At 54.2% G+C, this 17132-nt stretch overlaps 2 pseudogenes; both read left to right on the top strand.

Annotated features, from left to right (window-relative positions):
* Positions 1 to 4487: 4487 nt before the first annotated feature.
* Positions 4488 to 6745, top strand: LOC133053631 (testis-specific Y-encoded protein 1-like; annotated as a pseudogene).
* Positions 6746 to 9339: 2594 nt separating this feature from the next.
* Positions 9340 to 13850, top strand: LOC133053630 (testis-specific Y-encoded protein 1-like; annotated as a pseudogene).
* The last annotated feature ends 3282 nt before the right edge of the window (positions 13851 to 17132 follow it).

The raw sequence follows: 17132 nt of genomic DNA, 5'->3' as shown, positions 1-17132 counted from the left end.
ATGATGTCTGTTTGTCAGAATCATTCTTCTGTCATTCGCGCTATCTCCAGCCTTCTGTTGTTCAGAAAGTTTGAGATTTTCTGGGTCCTTGCCTCCCGTCACTGCTCCTGGGGTAGCCTATGACTGGAAGGGCGTCCTCTCTGGGATTCCAGTGCACTTAGGTGCTGACTTTGGGGTCATCTGTGAATTTCCACATCCACCACTCGCCGTCTCACCCTCACCACGCAGACCAGGCTGGGACTGGCTTCAGGCCAGCTTGGGAAAATACGGAAGAGCTGCGGGACAAGGTGGACAGGGGGACCCAAGGCAAGGACATGGTGCCTACTGATGCCATTTCCCAGATTGCTGGGCACGGGCGTCTTCAGCTATTGAGAGAGCTGTGTTCCCTGTTTTTGTTTGTGTCCCCATGCTGAGCATATGTGTGTATATACACACGTGATCTTGTGTCACCTCTGTTAATATGGGACTGTGTGTGTGTGTGTATTTCTGGCTCAGGGCAGACACAAAGATGAAGGTGTCAGGGGAGAAACTGCCAAGCGATGAGAAGAGGAGGCACGAGGCGTCACCAGACTGAGGAACACTGGTCGAAGTTTCAGTGCACTGATCGTGTCCAGGGTGGGAAGGAGGAAAGGATGGCCAGGGATTATTCAGAGCATGGTTCCCATGTGTGCAACTAGACCAAAAAAGAAAACACGTCACATTTTCTGCCGTGTTATTTGGTGTATTTGGACCAGATCGAGGGTTGGGTGGTCAAAGGATTCACCCAGGGCAAATCAGGTGGGGTGGGGCTTTGAAACCACTGCCTGTGGACCCCTGAGCCTGTGGCAGAGTGGGCCAGCCGATGGAAGTGTTGGACGTGGCTATGGCAGGACCCGGGGTGGTGAGGAGGTTAAGGTCCTGTAGAGAAGGGCAGAGACCCGAAGGAGGAGGAGGCACAGAGAGCCTGCTGCTTTGGAGCCCTGTTCCACACATGTGAGAAGGATACACAGGAGAAGTCCTGGGCCCGTGCTACCGAGGATCAGCCCGTTAGGCAGTACGCTCCCTCCTGAAGAAGCACACACAGGCACGATCAAACAGTAAATGTCAGCTGTGCTGAGGTAGGCTGTCCGTGTAAAGCCCCAGGCATGCTAGCAGGCACAGGGTGTGAGCGTGGAATGCCACTAGGCACTTGTAACCTCCCTGGCAGTGCAGAAAGGCGAGGAGGGCACATGTATGCGGTGTACGTGTGTGTCCCTCTGCCAGCGTGTGTCTATGAGACAGAGAAGTCGTACGACGCAAGGATGGTAGGCTGGCTGCTTGTCCCAAGGGACCCTGGGACAGTGGGAGACAAGGAGGGCCCTGGGGTCCGCTCAGAGCCTGCTGGTTTTCCGTGGTCCTGCCAAAAGGTACCTCATGGTTCATGCTGTATCCCCTGACCTGAATCCCTTCCCTCCTCTGGGGTCTTGCCCCTGGCTGAAAGGTCAGAGTGGCAAAGGTGACAGTCTGATCTTAAGGGTGGATTCTAGCAGTCTCGCTGGAGCAGAATCTCCAATTTGGTCTTAGGGGATCTGCACCAGGCAAAACTCAGAAGGACCCTACTTTCCAGGTGACCATTTTCGATGTCCCTGGGCACAACTGGGGACTGCCTTCCTTGGCCCATGGGCTTGGTAGGCAAGCAGGGATGCCAGTCTTTCCAGAATCCTACCTGTGCCTAGTGAGAGCAACTGAAATCACGGCCTGGCACTTATCAAATAATTGAAGCCTTGGGTGTAATCAAGCCCTCTGGGTGCACTTGAGATAGAAATGGTGCTTCCTACCTAAGAAGGGCATGGGCCATGGGCATAAAAGGGCCAGTTTCCCAGGGCATCATCTGTTTGGGGACTCCGTGGGTCTGGGTAGTAGTAAACGGAAGGGGCTAGTTCTAGGGATACCACCTTCCTTTCTGGTCTCAGAACCCAGGCCTTGTACTGGAAGAGAACCTGTAGACGCATGTGCACCTTCTTCATGACATTGTGTCTGTCCCAGGCCTGCCACTGTTTCATGGGGCTGTTGGAGCCTTGGGCATCTCATTGGCCTTTTCCAGCTACAGGGAGGGAGCGCTGGGGGCACAGGTAGACAGGTGCACACAGAAAGCTCAGGAGATAAGGAGGACAGGGGCCCTCAGCCAGAATGCTGTGGACGCTAAGCTATATAGGCATGCAATGGGGCACAGACTTCACAAGGCATGATGTAGAGAGGTGCACAGAGAGAAAGCAGTTCTCCAAATCAGCTGAGCCCAAAGGCCCTTGTTTTCTCGTTCCCTGAAGGAAAGCACAGGTATTGGAATCATGCTAACATGACTGGGAATGTGAACCTGCCCAACGTTATGGGAGAATATGGAACACAGGCACAAGTCACTCAGCTGTCCACACCAAGCACTTCCAGGCCTGACAGACGCTCTGCAGGTCCGTCCCTGTCATAAACAATGCCAGGATCTTCGTAAAATTGAACACAAGTCACAGAGATAGAAGTGCAAGCTGACAGGATCAACGAGCAACTGATGGAAAATAACATGGACAAAAAAGGTTGGGCGCTTACCAAAATCCATGTTCCTGAACAAGAAAGCCTGTACTTCCGCACATGTGTAAGTCTCCTCTCAGGGATGTGAGTGTGGACATGTGGACATGTGTGCATATTCCTGCGGAGAAACGCCTTCCAGTACACTTGTGAGGGTGAACAGTCGGAAGACACCTAGCTAGGTAACGCAAGAAAGGACAGAAGAAACATGAACGGAACATAGACTCTTGCCAGTAGAAGGAGTGAAGCCAGGGAATCATGCCCTATGATCTCACTGAGTTAGCAAGCTCTACATGGAAACAGAGGCCTGCAGCCAGGACCTCTGGCAGAAAGGAGAGGCAGGAGGAAATCACCTGGGAATGATCGTTGAGTGCAGAGGAGCCAAGACACAGATTGGGCTGTAGTCCGAGTCACAGAAGATGCGGTGGGTGAGCCAACAGCCCTTTGGACAAAGAGCTATGATGACCTTGGTATCCTTCTTAAGTGCTGGGCATTCTTCCCATGTCATGGCCAGGAGCATGAGCACCCCTTGCCTTTTGTGTAAGGTTTTAGAGATACAGTGGCACTGGAGCATAAGAACCTGCTACCTGCAGAATCATCGAGTGTGAGACCTCTCTTTGTACCCTTTGCAGAACACAGATACCGCCTATGAGGACTATAGGAAGGATGGCTTAGGTTGGTCGTCTTGCTGGTACCAGCCCCACAGGTTTGAGCCACCGGGTAGGCTGGTATGTGTTCTCACCTGGAGAACAGAACCTCTTTGAAAGGGCCTGAATAGGGTAAACAGGCCATTGTCCAGGCCTCCGGTACTTGTGTGTCTTGGAACTCCACACGCTGGTGTCCTTAGCTTCTCACTGATAGGCATTCCAGCAAGGTTCAGGTAGTTCCGTCATGCCAGCAGACCGTGACCCGTTTCTCCCCCAGTGCAAGGTGTGGCCGTGTCGCCAGAGTCCTGTGCAGCGTTCATGTCTGCCCAGAGAGGGAAGGAGGGTCGCCTGTCCTTTTCTGCACTTCAGCAGTGACCACCCACCGTTAGCTTTCCAGTTTGAGAGAGCACTCTCCGACCCTGTTGCCCAGAACAGTCTCATCTGCCATGGGTGTGACTCACTGAGGAGGAGAAGGGCTTACCTTCACTCCAAGGTGAATCGTCTCTTCTGAGCGCTGGTGTTCGGAGAATGGCAGAGGACCACAGCACCGCTTAGAGGGTCTGAGACACACAGGCAGCATTCCCTTGTGCACAAACAGCAGGATCACCAGAATCAGTGACAGGAGAAAAGCAGAGAAAAAGAGAGAGATTTCTGCCCTATGCATCTGGTGCCCCTGAAGAGTGGAAGTCAAGTGTTGCAAGGGTTGGGGTTTGTACACACTCCCCTACCATCCAGACAGCAGCAGGATCCTGTCCCACGAAGGAAAGTATCCAGCCACTTTGCGCCCCTGCCTATCCTTTAGATACTCAGGGAGAGCTCCTATGGATGGGCAGTCCCATGGGACACAGCAGTGTGCTTTTTGGATTGCAGAGCGAGAACACATGGCTTGAAATTCCAGAGGCCAATTAAATGCCAGCACCTGCAGTAAGGCCAGATGCAATAGCCATGACCTCCCTGAAGCCGAGTGGCACCACGTGGGGTCGCTGGAACCCAGGAGGCGGGGAAGGCACCCTCTGGTCTAGAGGAGTTTCTCTCAGGATGCCGCCCAATACCCTCTCTGCCATTGGTCTCGATTTGACCCAGCAGCCTGAGCCTGTCTCACAGCCTAGGGGGCCCGCGTGTTGGGCTGATCTCCGTGCACCCTCTCCTGGCCTCTCCAGAACCCCTTTCTTCAGCCTCAGGCCACATTCCACACTCCAGGCCCCACTTCCTGACCATTCCACTCTAACCCCGCCGGAAAGAGCTAGCCAGCCACACCCGGCTACCTCAGCCGGGCCTCCATTGCACACCACTTGCTGTGCTATTATGTCCGGTCCCTTCGCATCTGCCCCAGCTCGGGATCACAGCCATGACCCAGAGGATAGTTAGAGGCGGCCAGAGGAAGGTGGGAGCGTCCCGGGACTCTGGACCTTCTTAGATGGGGGCCCGGTTGCTCAGGGGGCATTAGCCAGGGGGCCTGCCATCGCGATGCCGTGCACAGCTGGGTCTTTGCAGCCACCAGGTGGCACAGCAGGTGAAGAGGTCACCCTCCACGTGCTGGCGGCGGTGGGGGACAGCGGGAGGGCCCTGGTGGGGGGAGACGAGGCGGGTATCTGGCAGGTGTGCCACCTGCTGGTGGAAGATGTCTTGGAGGAGGTGGAGGTTGTGGTAGATCAGTAGTGGGATCAGCTGTCCTCCCAGGAGCTGGAGGAGAAGATGGTGGAGGAGCACGGCCTGGAAGGACCTGGAGGACTGAGTGAGCGGCTGGCACCAAATGTGCTACAGGCACGGACCGCCCTGCAGTTGGAAGTGAGCTCAGTGCATGAGAAAAACTGCCGGGCCTCTGTTCGCTTCATGCGAGTGAACCATCTGAGGAGGAAGCGTCACTTGGCTCAGAGAAGCGCCATCCTTCAGGGCATCCATGGCTTCTGGGCCAAAGCTGTATCCTTCCTGCTGTTCCTAGGTGTTTGCCTGTCGGGAAGAGGAGGAGGAGGTGGAGCAGAAGCAGGAGCATGTGCAGGAGTGGAGGGGGGTGCAGGTGTGTGGCGAGGGCAGAGGTAGGGTACTGCAGGCCGCTGACAGAAGTGTGGTCCTGGGCATTGGCATGTTCCAAAAGCACAGTGGAGGAGTATCTGGTCAGAGCCACACCTGGAAGTTTCACATCCATGACTCGGGGTTTCCCCTTCAGGCCTGCATCTGAGGAGAATCAGTACCCAGGGCCTCTAGGTCAGGATGACCAGAGAGAGTACACTAGAGCAGCATCTGCAGACATTTATTGTTGTAAATGTGGATGATCCCTGGAAATTGGTGAGACATGGCAGTCTTCAGTGCATGCACACACACACACACACACACACACACAGATACACACACATTGAGACACACACAGAAACACACACACCCCCCAGTTTCTTTCAGGAATGGTAGTCAGAAGGATTACAAGTCCTAACCATGTTACCAGTGACATGCTACTACCCAGCAAACACGGGCCAGAAGGTGGCTAGGAGAGGTGAGAAATAGCCCCTGCTTTTGGGTTGCAGACCACCTGAGCTGCAGAACAGCACAGGGAACCCAGAGCCACGAGCAGTTCTGATGGTATGGCAGGGCCTGAAGATGTGAGTCATGACTGGGCAAGCGCGGGTGCCCAGCATCCTTGCAGATGCCTGTTCCAGTGTCCTTGTCCAGGCCAGACTAGGGCTGTTGCCCCTGGCTCTTCTTGGCCCGGCATGTGACCTGAATGTCTCCTTGACCCAAGGCAGATTATGAACCACCCTCAAGTGTCAATCATAATCAGCGCCCAGGATGAAGATACTCTTAGGTACACGATCGACTTGAAGGTCAGTGAGAGAGGCTGAGGATGGGTGGGTATGGCACTTGACAGGGAGGTGGGGGATGGTGTTATCCATGGGCCTGTAGTGTGAGACTTTGCAGAGGCGTCATGGAGGCTGTTAAGACCCGCCTGGTAGGAAAGCAGTGGCCCCTCAATTCTTGCACCTTTACCATCCTCCCTGTGCTGGCAGTTGCAGGTGCGTAGTCAACCACAGTCCCTCTGCAAGCTGGTCTTCTAGTTTTGGGACAACCTGTACTTCTGGAACATGGTGATTGTTAAGGAATATTACCTTGACATCACTGGTAAACGGGGCTCCCAGGGTGGTGAGTGTGGGTATGCAAGGGGGCCTAGGTGGAGAGGTGGGTGGATGCTTCAGCTGCCGCATCCGCCCCTGTCTCCCCTCTCTTTCTACAGGGTATAGGGCATGTTGTTCCACACCAGTGCATTGGTCCTCGGACTTTGAACTGGGAGTACCCAGCCGCAGACTGGACACCAGGTGCCTGAACTTTCTCAATTGGCTCTCAGGCCACAACTGCCCGGCATCGGACAGGATTGCTGAGGTGCGTTTGGTTTGGGCGTGTGCACAGTTGGCGATTGATATTGGAGCTCTTGGCTTCTCACGGGAGGTTTATGGACCTGGTCAGCCCTGGGCTGACCTTGCTCTTATTGCCATCAGATCATTGGCCAGGACGTGTGGGACGATCCCCTGAAGTACTACCCCAGGGAGGAAATTTGTGCCACTAGGGGGAGGTGACAGAAACACAGGTGGTGAGGGGGTCTTCAGCGGGGCCCTGAGGGGACATCCGTGTAAAGGCTGGGGCACTGTCCTTTCCCAGATGGAAATCCTCAGGCTCATGCAAGCTGGCTGGGGAGCCTGGGTTTGTCTCATGCACGTGGCAGGTGACGGGCTGAGACTGGAGTCTTGGGGACTCGGTGTGGCCGTGAGTGAAGGAAGTCTCCCTCCAAGCATCTGTGGTTGCAATGCCAGAATCCTCAGTGATTCTGCTCGAGGCAGGGTGAATGACGTCTATTTTTCAGAATCATCCTTCAGTCAATCACGCTATCCCAGGCCTTCTGCTGCTCCGAAAGTTTGAGATTGTCTGGGTCCTTCCCTCCCACCACTGCTCCTGGGGGAGCCTATGACTGGAAAGGCATGCTCCATGGGCTGCCATTTCACTTAGGTGCTGGCTCTGGGGTCGTGTGTTAATTTCCACATCCACCACTCACCATCTCACCGCCACCACGCAGGCCACACTGGTACGGGCTTCAGGTTGGCTTGGGAAATTATGGAAGAGCTGCGGGACGAGGTGGACAGGGGGCCCCAATGGAAGGACAGGGTGCCTACTGATACCATTTCCCACATTGCTGAGCAGAGCCGTCTTCAGCTACTGAGAGACCTGTGTTCCCTGTTTATGTTTGTGTCCCCATGCCGAGCATGTGTGTGTATATACACTCATGGTTTTTTGTCACCTGTGTTAATGTGGGTCTGTGTGTTTTTTTTTGTGTGTGTGTGTGTGTCTTTCTTGCTCAAGGCAGATGTACAGATGAAGGTTTCAGGAGAGGAACTGCCAAGCGACGAGAAGAGGTGGCACGAGGCGTCACCAGACTGAGGGACATTAGTCGACCTATCTCTGCAGTGATCCTGTCCAGGGTGGGAAAGAGGAAAGAATGCCCAGTGTAATTCAGACCATGGCTCCCATGTGCACAACTCGACGAAAAAGGAATACACGTTCACATTTTCTACTGTGTTATTTTGTGTATTTGGACCAGGTGAAGGGTTGGGTGGTTAGAGGATTCGCCCCAGGCAAATCAGGTAGGGTGGGGTTTTGAAACCACTGCCTGTGGACCCCTGAGTCTGAGACAGAGTGGGCCAGCTGATGGAAATGTTGGAAGTGGCTATGGCAGGAGCTACGGTGGTGATAGGTTAAGGTGCTGTAGAGAAGGGCAGAGACTCAAAGGAGGAGGAGGCACAGAGAACCTGATGCCCTGGAGACTTTTTCCACACACGTGAGAAGGATAAACTGGAGAAATCTTGGCCCCGTGCTGCTCAGAATCAGCCCATCAGGCAGCACGCTCCCTCCCAAAGGAGCACACACTGGCACGATCGAACACTACATGTCAGCTGTGCTGACGTAGGCTGTCCGTGCAAAACCCCAGGCAATCTAACAGGCAAAGGGTGTGAGCGTGGCATGTCACCCGGCACTTGCAACATCCCTGGCAGTGCATAAAGGTGAAAAGAGCACATGTGGGGTGTATGTGTGTGTCACTCTGCCGGCGTGTGCCTGTGAGGCAGGGAAATGGGAGGACACAAGGATGGTGGGCTGGCTGCTTGTTCCAAGGGATCCTGGGGCAGTGGGAGACAAGGAGGGCCCTGGGGCCCGCACAGAGCCTGCTTGTTTTCCGTGGTCCTGACAAAAGGTACCTCATGGTTCGTGCTAAACGCCCTGATGTGATTCCCTTCCCTCCTCTGGGATCTTGCCCCTGGCTGTAAGGCCAGAGTGGAAAAGGTGACAGTCTGACCTTGAGGGTGGATTCTGTCAGTCTCGCTGGAGCAGAATCTCCGATTTGGTCTTAGGGGATCTGCCCCAGGCGACACTCAGAGGCAACCTACTTTCCAGGTGACTGTTTTCCATGTCCCTGGGCACAACTGGGGACTGCCTTCCTTGGCGCATGGGCTACGTAGGCAAGCAGGGATACCTGTCTTTCCAGAATCCTACCTGGGCCTAGTGAGAGCAACTGAAATCAAGGCCTGGCATTTATCAAATGATTGAGGCCTTGGGTGGGATCAAGCCCTCTGGGTGCACTTGAGATAGAAATGGTGCTTTCTGCCCAAGCGGGGCATAAGCCGTATGCCTAAAAGGGCCAGTTTCCGAGGGCATCATCTGTTCGGGGACTCCGTGGGTCTGGGTAGTAGTAAACTGAAGGGACTAGTTCTAGGGATGCCGCCTTTCGTTTCTGGTCTCAGATCCCATGCTTTGTACTGGAAGAGAACCTGTAGATGCATGTGCACCTTCTTCACGACATTGTATCTGTCCCAGGCCTGCCACGGTCTCTTGGGGCTGTTGGACCCTTGGGCATCTCATTGGCCTTTTCCAGCTACAGGGAGGGAGCGCTGGGTGCATGGGAAGACAGGTGCACACAGATAGGTCCAGAGATAGGGAGGACAGGGACCCTCAGCCAGGATGCTGTGGGCCCTAAGGGATATAGGCATGCAATGGGGCACAGACTTGACAAGGCATGATGTAGAGAGGTGCACATGGAGAAAGCAGTTCTCCAAGTCAGCTGAGATCAAAGGCCCGTGTTTTCTGGCTCCATGAAGGAAAGCACAGGTAATGGAATCATGCCAACATGACTGGTACTGTAAACCTCAAAAGGTTATGTGAGAATATGGAACACAGGCACAAGTCACTCAGCTGTCCACACCGAACACTTACAGGCCTGCCAGACGCTCTGCAGGTCTGTCCCTGTCATGAACAATACCATGATCTTGTTAACATTGAGTACAAGTCACCGAGATAGAAGTGCAAGCTGACAGGATCAACGAGCAAGTGAAGGAAAATAACATGGAAAAATAATGTCTGGTGCTTACCAAAATCCATATTTCTGGACAAAAAAGCCTGTACTTCCGCACATGTGTAAGTCTCCTCTCAGGGATGTGAGTGTGAACATGTGGACATGTGTGCATATTCATGCACAGAAGCGCCTACCAGTACATTTGTGATGGTGAACCTTCAGAACACATCTAGCTAGGTGACGCAAGAATGGACAGCGGAAACATGAACGGAATATAGACTCTTGCCAGCAGAAGCAGTGAAGCCAGGGAATCATGCCCTATGATCTCACTGAGTTAGCAATTTCTACATGGAAATAGAGGCCTGCAGCCCGGACCTCTGGCAGAAAGGAGAGGCGGGAGGAAATCACCTGTGCATGATGGTTGAGTGCAGAGGAGCCGAGACACAGATTGGTCTGTAGTCCCAGGCACAGAAGATGTGGTGGGTGAGCCAACAGCCCTTTGGAAAAACAGCAAGGAGGGACTTGGCATACTTCTTTTTTTTTTTTTTTTTTTTCTTTTTTTTCTTTTTTTTTTTTATTATTTTTTTTTCCCAGTGGGTTTTGGGGACTTGGCATACTTCTTAAATGCTGGGCATTCTTTCCATGTCCTAGACAGGAGCATGAGCACCCCTTGCCTTTCGTGTAATGTTTCAGAGATACAGCAGCACTGGAGCATAAGCACCTGCTACCTTCCGAATCATCGAGTGTGAGACATCTCTCTTTGTACCCTTGCAGAACACAGATACTGCCTATGAGGACTATAGGAAGGATGGCTTAGGTTGATTGTCTTGCTGGTATGAGCGCCACAGGTCTGGGCCACCGGGTAGGCTGGGATATGTTCTCACCTGAAGAACAGAATCTCTTTGAAAGGGACTCGATAGGGTAAACGGGCCATCGTGCAGGCCTCCGGCACTGGTGTGTCGTGGAACTCAATGCACTGGCGTCCTTAGCCTCTCACTGGTAGGCATTCCAGCAAGGTTCAGGGAGTACCATCATGCCAGCAGACCGTGACCCATTTCTCCCTCAGCGCAAGGTGTGTCCATGCGGCCAGAATCCTGTGCAGCGTTCTTGTCAGCCCAGCGAGGGACGGAGGGTCGCCCGTCCCCTTCTGTGCTTCAGCAGTGACCACCCACCATGGGCTTTCCAGTTTGAGAGCACTCTCCGACCCTGTGGCACAGAACAGTCTCATCTGCCATGGGTGTGGCTCACTGAGCAGGAGAAGGGCTTGCCTTCACTCCAAGGTGAAGCGTCTCTTCTGAGCGCTGGTGTCCGGAGAATGGTAGAGGACCACAGCACCACTTAGAGAGTCGGAGACACACAGGCAGTATTCCCTGGTGCACAAACTGCAGGATCACCAGAATTAGTGATAGGCGAGAAGCAGAGACAAAGAGAGAGATCTCTGCTCTATGGATCTGGTTCCCCTGAAGAGTGGTCAAGTGTTGTAAGGGTTGGGGTTTGAACACACTCCCCTACCATTCAGAGAGTAGCAGAATCCTGTCCCAGGAAGGAAATATCCAGCCACTTTGTGCACCTGCCTATCCTTTAGATTCTCAAGGAGAGCTCCCAAGGATGGGTGGTCCCAAGGGACACAGCAGTGTGCTCTTTGGATTGCAGTGCGAGAACACAGGGCTTGAAATTCCTGAGGCCAATTCAATGCCAGCACCTGCAGTAAGGCCAGATGCAATAGCCATGCCCTCCCTGAAGCCGAATGGCACCCCGTGGAGGCGCTGGAGCCCAGAAAGCAGGGAAGCCACCCTCTGGTCCAGGGGAGTTTCCCTCAGGGTGCCGCCCACTACCGTCTCTGCGATTGGTCTCGATTTGACTCAGCAGCCTGAGCCTAGCTCACAGCCCAGGGATCCCGCGTGTTGGGCTCATCCCTGTGCACCCTGTCGTGGCCTCTCCAGAACCCCTTTTTTCATGGTCAGGCCACCAGCCACACACCAGGCTCCACTTCCTGACCATTCTGCTCTCACCCCGCCCCAAAGAGCTAGCGAGCCACACCCGTTTACCTCAGCCGGGCCGCCATTGCGCACCACTTTCTGTGCTATTATGTCCGGTCCCTTCGCATCTACCCCAGTTAGGGGTCACAGCCATGTTCCAGAGGAGCGTGAGAGGAAGCCGGAAGAAGGCAGGAGTGTCCTGCGACTCCGGACATTCTTAGGTGGGAGTCCGGGTGCTCAGGGGGAAGTGGCCAGGGTGTCTGCCTTTGTGATGCCGTGCACGGCTGGGACTTTGCCCACCAGGTGGAACAGCAGGCGAAGAGGTCACCCTCCACGTGGTGGAGGCGGTGGAGGACAGCGGGGGGACCCTGGTGGACGGAGACGAGGTGGGTATCTGGCAGGTGTGCCAGCTGCTGGCGGAAGATGTCATTGAGGAGGTGGAGGTTGTGGCAGTTGAGGAGTGGGATCAGGGGTCCTCCCAGGAGCTGGAGGAGAAGACGCTGCAGGAGCAGGGCCTGCAAAGACCTGGAAGCCCGAGTGAGCGGCCGGCACCAAATGCGCTACAGGCACTGACTGCCCTGCAGTTGGAAGTGAGCTCACTGCATGAGGAAAACCGCCAAGCCTCTGTTCGCTTCATGCTCATGAACGATCTGAGAAGGAAGCGTCACTTGGCTCGGAGTAGCGCCATCCTCCAGGGCATCCCTGGCTTCTGGGCCAAAGTTGTTTCCTTCCTGCAGCTCCTAGGTCTTTGCCTGTCGGGAAGAGGAGGAGGAGGTGGAGCAGAAGCAGGAGCATGTGCAGGATTGGTGGGGTGCGGGTGTGTGGCGATTGCAGAGGTAGGGTGCGGCAGGCCGCTGACAAAAGTGTGGTCCTGGGCATTGGCAGGTTTCAAAGGCACAACCGAGAAGTATCTGGTCAGAGCCACACCTGGAAGTGTCACAGCCATGACTCGGGGTTTCCCCTTCAGGCCTGCATCTGAGGAGGATCAGTACCCAGGGCCCCTAGGTCAGGATGACCAGAGAGAGTACACTAGAGCAGCAACTGCAGACATTTAGTTTTCTAAATGTGGATGATCCCTGGAAATAGCTGAAACATGGCAGTCTCGCACACTCGCACACACACACACACACAAACATACACACCCATAGATACACACATATTCAAACACACATAGAAACACCCACACACCGCAGTTTCTTTCAGATACGGTAGTCAAAAAAACTACAAGTCCTAACCATGTTACCAGTGACAAGCTACTATCCAGCAAACACGGGGCAGAAGGCGGGCAGGAGAGGTGAGAAATAGCCCCTACTTTTGGGTTGCAGACCACCTGAGATGCAGAACAGCACAGGGAACCCAGAGCCACGAGCAGGTCTGATGGTATGGCAGGGCCTGAAAATGTGAGTCATGACCGGGCAAGCGCGAGTGCCCAGCATCCTTGCAGATGCCTCTTCCAGTGTCCTACTCCAGGCCAGACTAGGGCTGTTGCCCCTGGCTCTTCTTGGCCCGGCATGTGGCCTGAATGTCTCCGTGACCCAAAGCAGATTATGAACCACCCTCAAGTGTCAATCATAATCAGTGCCCAGGATGAAGATTTTCTTAGGTATATGATTGACTTCAAGGTCAGTGAGGGAGGCTGAGGATGGGTGGGTATGGCACTTGACAAGGAGGTTGGGGATGGTGTTATCCATGGGCCTGTACTGTGAGACTTTACAGAGGCATCATGGAGGCTGTTAAGGCCCTCCTGGGAGACAAGCAGAGACCCCTCGATGCTTTCACCTTTCTCCTCCTCCCTGTGCTGGCAGATGCAGGTGCGGAGCCAACCACGGTCCCGCTGCAAGCTGATCTTCTCCTTTCCGGACAACCTGTATTTCTGGAACACGATGGTTGTTAAGGAATATTACCTTGACATTACTGGTAAACGGGGCTACCAGGGTGGTGAGTATGGGCACGCAAAGGAGCCGGGGTGGGGTTGTGGGTGGATGCTTCAGCTGCCGCATCCGCCCCTGTCTCCCCTCTCTTTCTACAGGGTATAGGGCATGTCGTTCCACCCCAGTTTACAGCCTGGGACTTTGAACGGGGAGCACCCAGCCACAGGCTGGACACCAGTAGCCTGAACTTTCTCAATTGGCTGTCAGGCCACAACTGCCCAGCATCGGACAGGATTGCTGAGGTGCGTTTGGTTTGGGCCTGCGCACAGTTTGCGATTGATGTTGGAGCTCTTGGCTTCTCACGGGAGGGTTAGGGGCCTGGTCAGCCCTGGGCAGACCTTGCTCTTATTGCCATCAGATCATTGACCAGGACGTGGGGGACGATCCCCTGAAGTACTACCCCAGGGAGGAAATTCCTGCCACGAGGGTGAGCTGACAGAAACACAGGTGGTTAGGGGGTCCACAGTGGGGCCCTGAGGGGACATCCATTTAGAGGCTGGGGCACTGTCCTTTCCCAGAATGAAATCTTCCGGCTCATGCAAGCTGGCTGGGGAGCCTGGGTTTGGCTGATGCACGTGGTAGGTGATGTGCTGACATTAGAGGCTTGGCGACTCGGCGTGGCCGTGAGTGAAGGAAGTCTCCCTCCAAGCATCTGTGGTTGCAATGCCAGAATCCTCAGTGATTCTGCTCGAGGCAGGGTGAATGACGTCTGTTTTTCAGAATCATCCTTGGTCAGTTGCGCTAACCCCGGCCTTCTGCTGCTCAGAAAGTTTGAGATTGTCTGGGTCCTACCCTCCCACCACTGCTCCTGGGATAGCCTATGACTGGAATGGCATGCTCCATGGGCTGCCAGTGCACATAGGTGCTGACTTTGGGGTCGTCTGTGAATTTCCACATCCACCACTCACCGTCTCACTGCCACCACGCAGGCCACGCTGGGACCGCCTCAGGCCGGCTTGGGAAAATACGTAAGAGCTGTGGGACCAGGTGGACAGGGGGCCCGAATGGAATGACATGGTGCCTAGTGATGCCATTTACCACTTTGCTGTGCACAGGCGTCTTCGTCTACTAAGAGAGCTGTGTTCTCTGTTTGTGTTTGTATCCCCATGCTGAGCATGTGTGTGTATATACACTCGTGGTCTTGTTTCACCTGTGTTAATGTGGGTCTGTGTGTGTGTGTGTGTGTGTGTGTGTGTGTTTCTGGCTTCAGGGCAGATGAACAGATGAAGGTGTCAGAGAGGAACTGCCAAGCGACGGGAAGAGGAGGCACGAGGCGTTACCAGACTGAGGGTCATTGGTCGACCTGTCTCTGCAGTAATCCTGTCCAGGGTGGGAAAGAGGAAAGGATGGCTAGTGGTAATTCAGAGCATGACTCCCATGTGTGCAACTAGACAAAAAAGGAATACACGTTCACATTTTCTACCGTGTTATTTTGTGTATTTGGACCAGGTGGTGGTTTTGGTGATCAGAGCATTCGCCCAGGGCAAATCAGGTGGCGTGGGGCTTTGAAACCACTGCCTGTGGACCCCTGAGTCTGTGGCAGAGTGGGCCAGCTGATAGAAATGTTGGGCATGGCTATGGCAGGACCCAGGGTGGTGAGGAGCCTAAGGACCTGTAGAGAAGGGCAGAGACCCAAAGGAGGAGGAGGCACAGAGAGCCTGCTGCCCTGGAGACTTTTTCCACACACGTGAGAAGGATGCAATAGAGAAATCCTGGCCCCGTACTGCTCAGGATCAGCCCGTCAGGCAGCACTGTCCCTCCCGAAGGAGCACACACTGGCACGATCAAACACTACATGTCAGCTGTGCTGACGTAGGCTGTCCGTGCGAAACCCCAGGCATCCTAGAAGGCACAGGGTGTGAGCGTGGCATGCCACCAGGCACTTGCAACCTCCCTGGCAGTGCAGAAAGGCGAAGAGAGCACATGTGTGGTGTGTACATGTGTGTTCTTCTGCCGGCGGGTGCCTCTGAGGCAGGGAAGTGGGAGGACGCAAGGATGGTGGGCTGGCTGCTTGCCCCAAGGGACCCTGGGACAGTGGGAGACAAGGAGGGCCCTGGGGTCCGCACAGAGCCTGCCTGTTTTCCTTGGTCCTGCCAAAAGGTGCATCATGCTTCGTGCTGACCCCCTGACGTGAATCCCTTCCCTCCCCTGGGGTCTTTCCCCTGGCTGTAAGGCCAGAGTGGCAAAGGTGAGAGTTTGATCTTGAAGGTGGATTCTGGCATTCTCACTGGAGCAGAATCTCCGATTTGGTCTTAGGGGATCTGTGCCAGGCGACACTCAGAGAGACCCTACTTTCCAGGTGACCGTTTTCCATGTCCCTGGGCACAACAGGGGACTGCCTTCCTTGGCGCATGGGCAAGGTAGGCAAGCAGAGATGTATGTCTCTCCAGAATCCTACCTGGGCCAAGTAAGAGCAACTGAAATAAAGGCCTGGCATTTATCAAATGATTGAGGCCTTGGGTGAGATCAAGCCATCTGTGTGCACTTGAGATGGAAATGGTACTTTCTGCCCAAGAAGGGCATGAGCCGTGGGCCTAAAAAGGCCAGTTTCCCAGGGCATCATCCGTTCAGGGACTTCGTGGGTCTGGGTAGTAGTAAACTGAAGGGACTAGTTTTAGGGATGCAACCTTCAGTTTCTGGTCTCAAATCCCATGCCTTGTACTGGAAGAGACCCTGTATATGCATGTGCACCTTCTTCACGACATTGTATCTGTCCCAGACCTGCCACGGTCTCTTGGGGCTGTTGGAGCCTTGGGCATCTCATTGGCGTTTTCCAGCTACAGGGAGGGAGCACTGGGGGCACAGGTAGACAGGTGCATACAGAAAGCTCCAGAGATAGGGAGGACAGGGGCCCTCAGCCAGAATGCTGTGGGCCCTAAGGGATATAAGCATGCAATGGGACACAGACTTGACAAGGCATGATGTAGAGAGGTGCACATCGAGACAACAGTTCTCCAAGTCATCTAAGCCCAAAGGCCCTTGTTTTCTGGTTCCCTGAAGGAAAGCACAGGTAAAGGAATCATGCCAACATGACTGGTACTGTGAACCTGCCCAAGGTTATGGGAGAATGTGGAACACAGGCACAAGTCTCTTAACTGTCCACATCGAGCACTTCCAGGCTTGCCAGATGCTCTGCAGGTCCGTCGCTGTCATGAACAATGCCATGATCTTGTTAACATTGAGCACAAGTCACAGAGATAGAAGTGCAAGCTGACAGGATCAACGAGCAAGTGAAGGAAAATAACATGGACAAAGAATTTCGGGTGCTTACCGAAATCCATGTTCCTGGACATAAAAGCCTGTACTTCCGCACATGTGTAAGTGTCCTCTCAGGGATGTGAGTGTGGATATGTGGACATGTGTTCATATTCGTGCGGAGAAGTGCCTAGCAGGGCACCTGTGTGGGTGAACAGACCGAAGACACCTAGCTAGGTGACGCAAGAAAGGACAGCGGAAATATGAAGGGAACATAGACTCTTGCCAGCAGAAGCAGTGAAGCCAGGGAATCATGCCCTATGATCTCACTGAGTTAGCAAGTTCTACATGGAAACAGAGGCCTGCAGCCCCGACCTCTGGCAGAAAGGAGAGGCAGGAGGAAATCACCTGGGCATGATCGTTGAGTGCAGAGGAGCCGAGACACAGATTGGGCTGTAGTCCCAGGCACAGAAGCTGCGGTGGGTGAGCCAACAGCCCTTTGGACAAACAGCTATGAGGGCCT

Source organism: Dama dama, chromosome Y (genome assembly GCF_033118175.1).
Source record: "Dama dama isolate Ldn47 chromosome Y, ASM3311817v1, whole genome shotgun sequence".
Lineage (NCBI taxonomy): Eukaryota > Metazoa > Chordata > Mammalia > Artiodactyla > Cervidae > Dama > Dama dama.
This window is presented reverse-complemented; position numbering and strand designations above follow the sequence as displayed.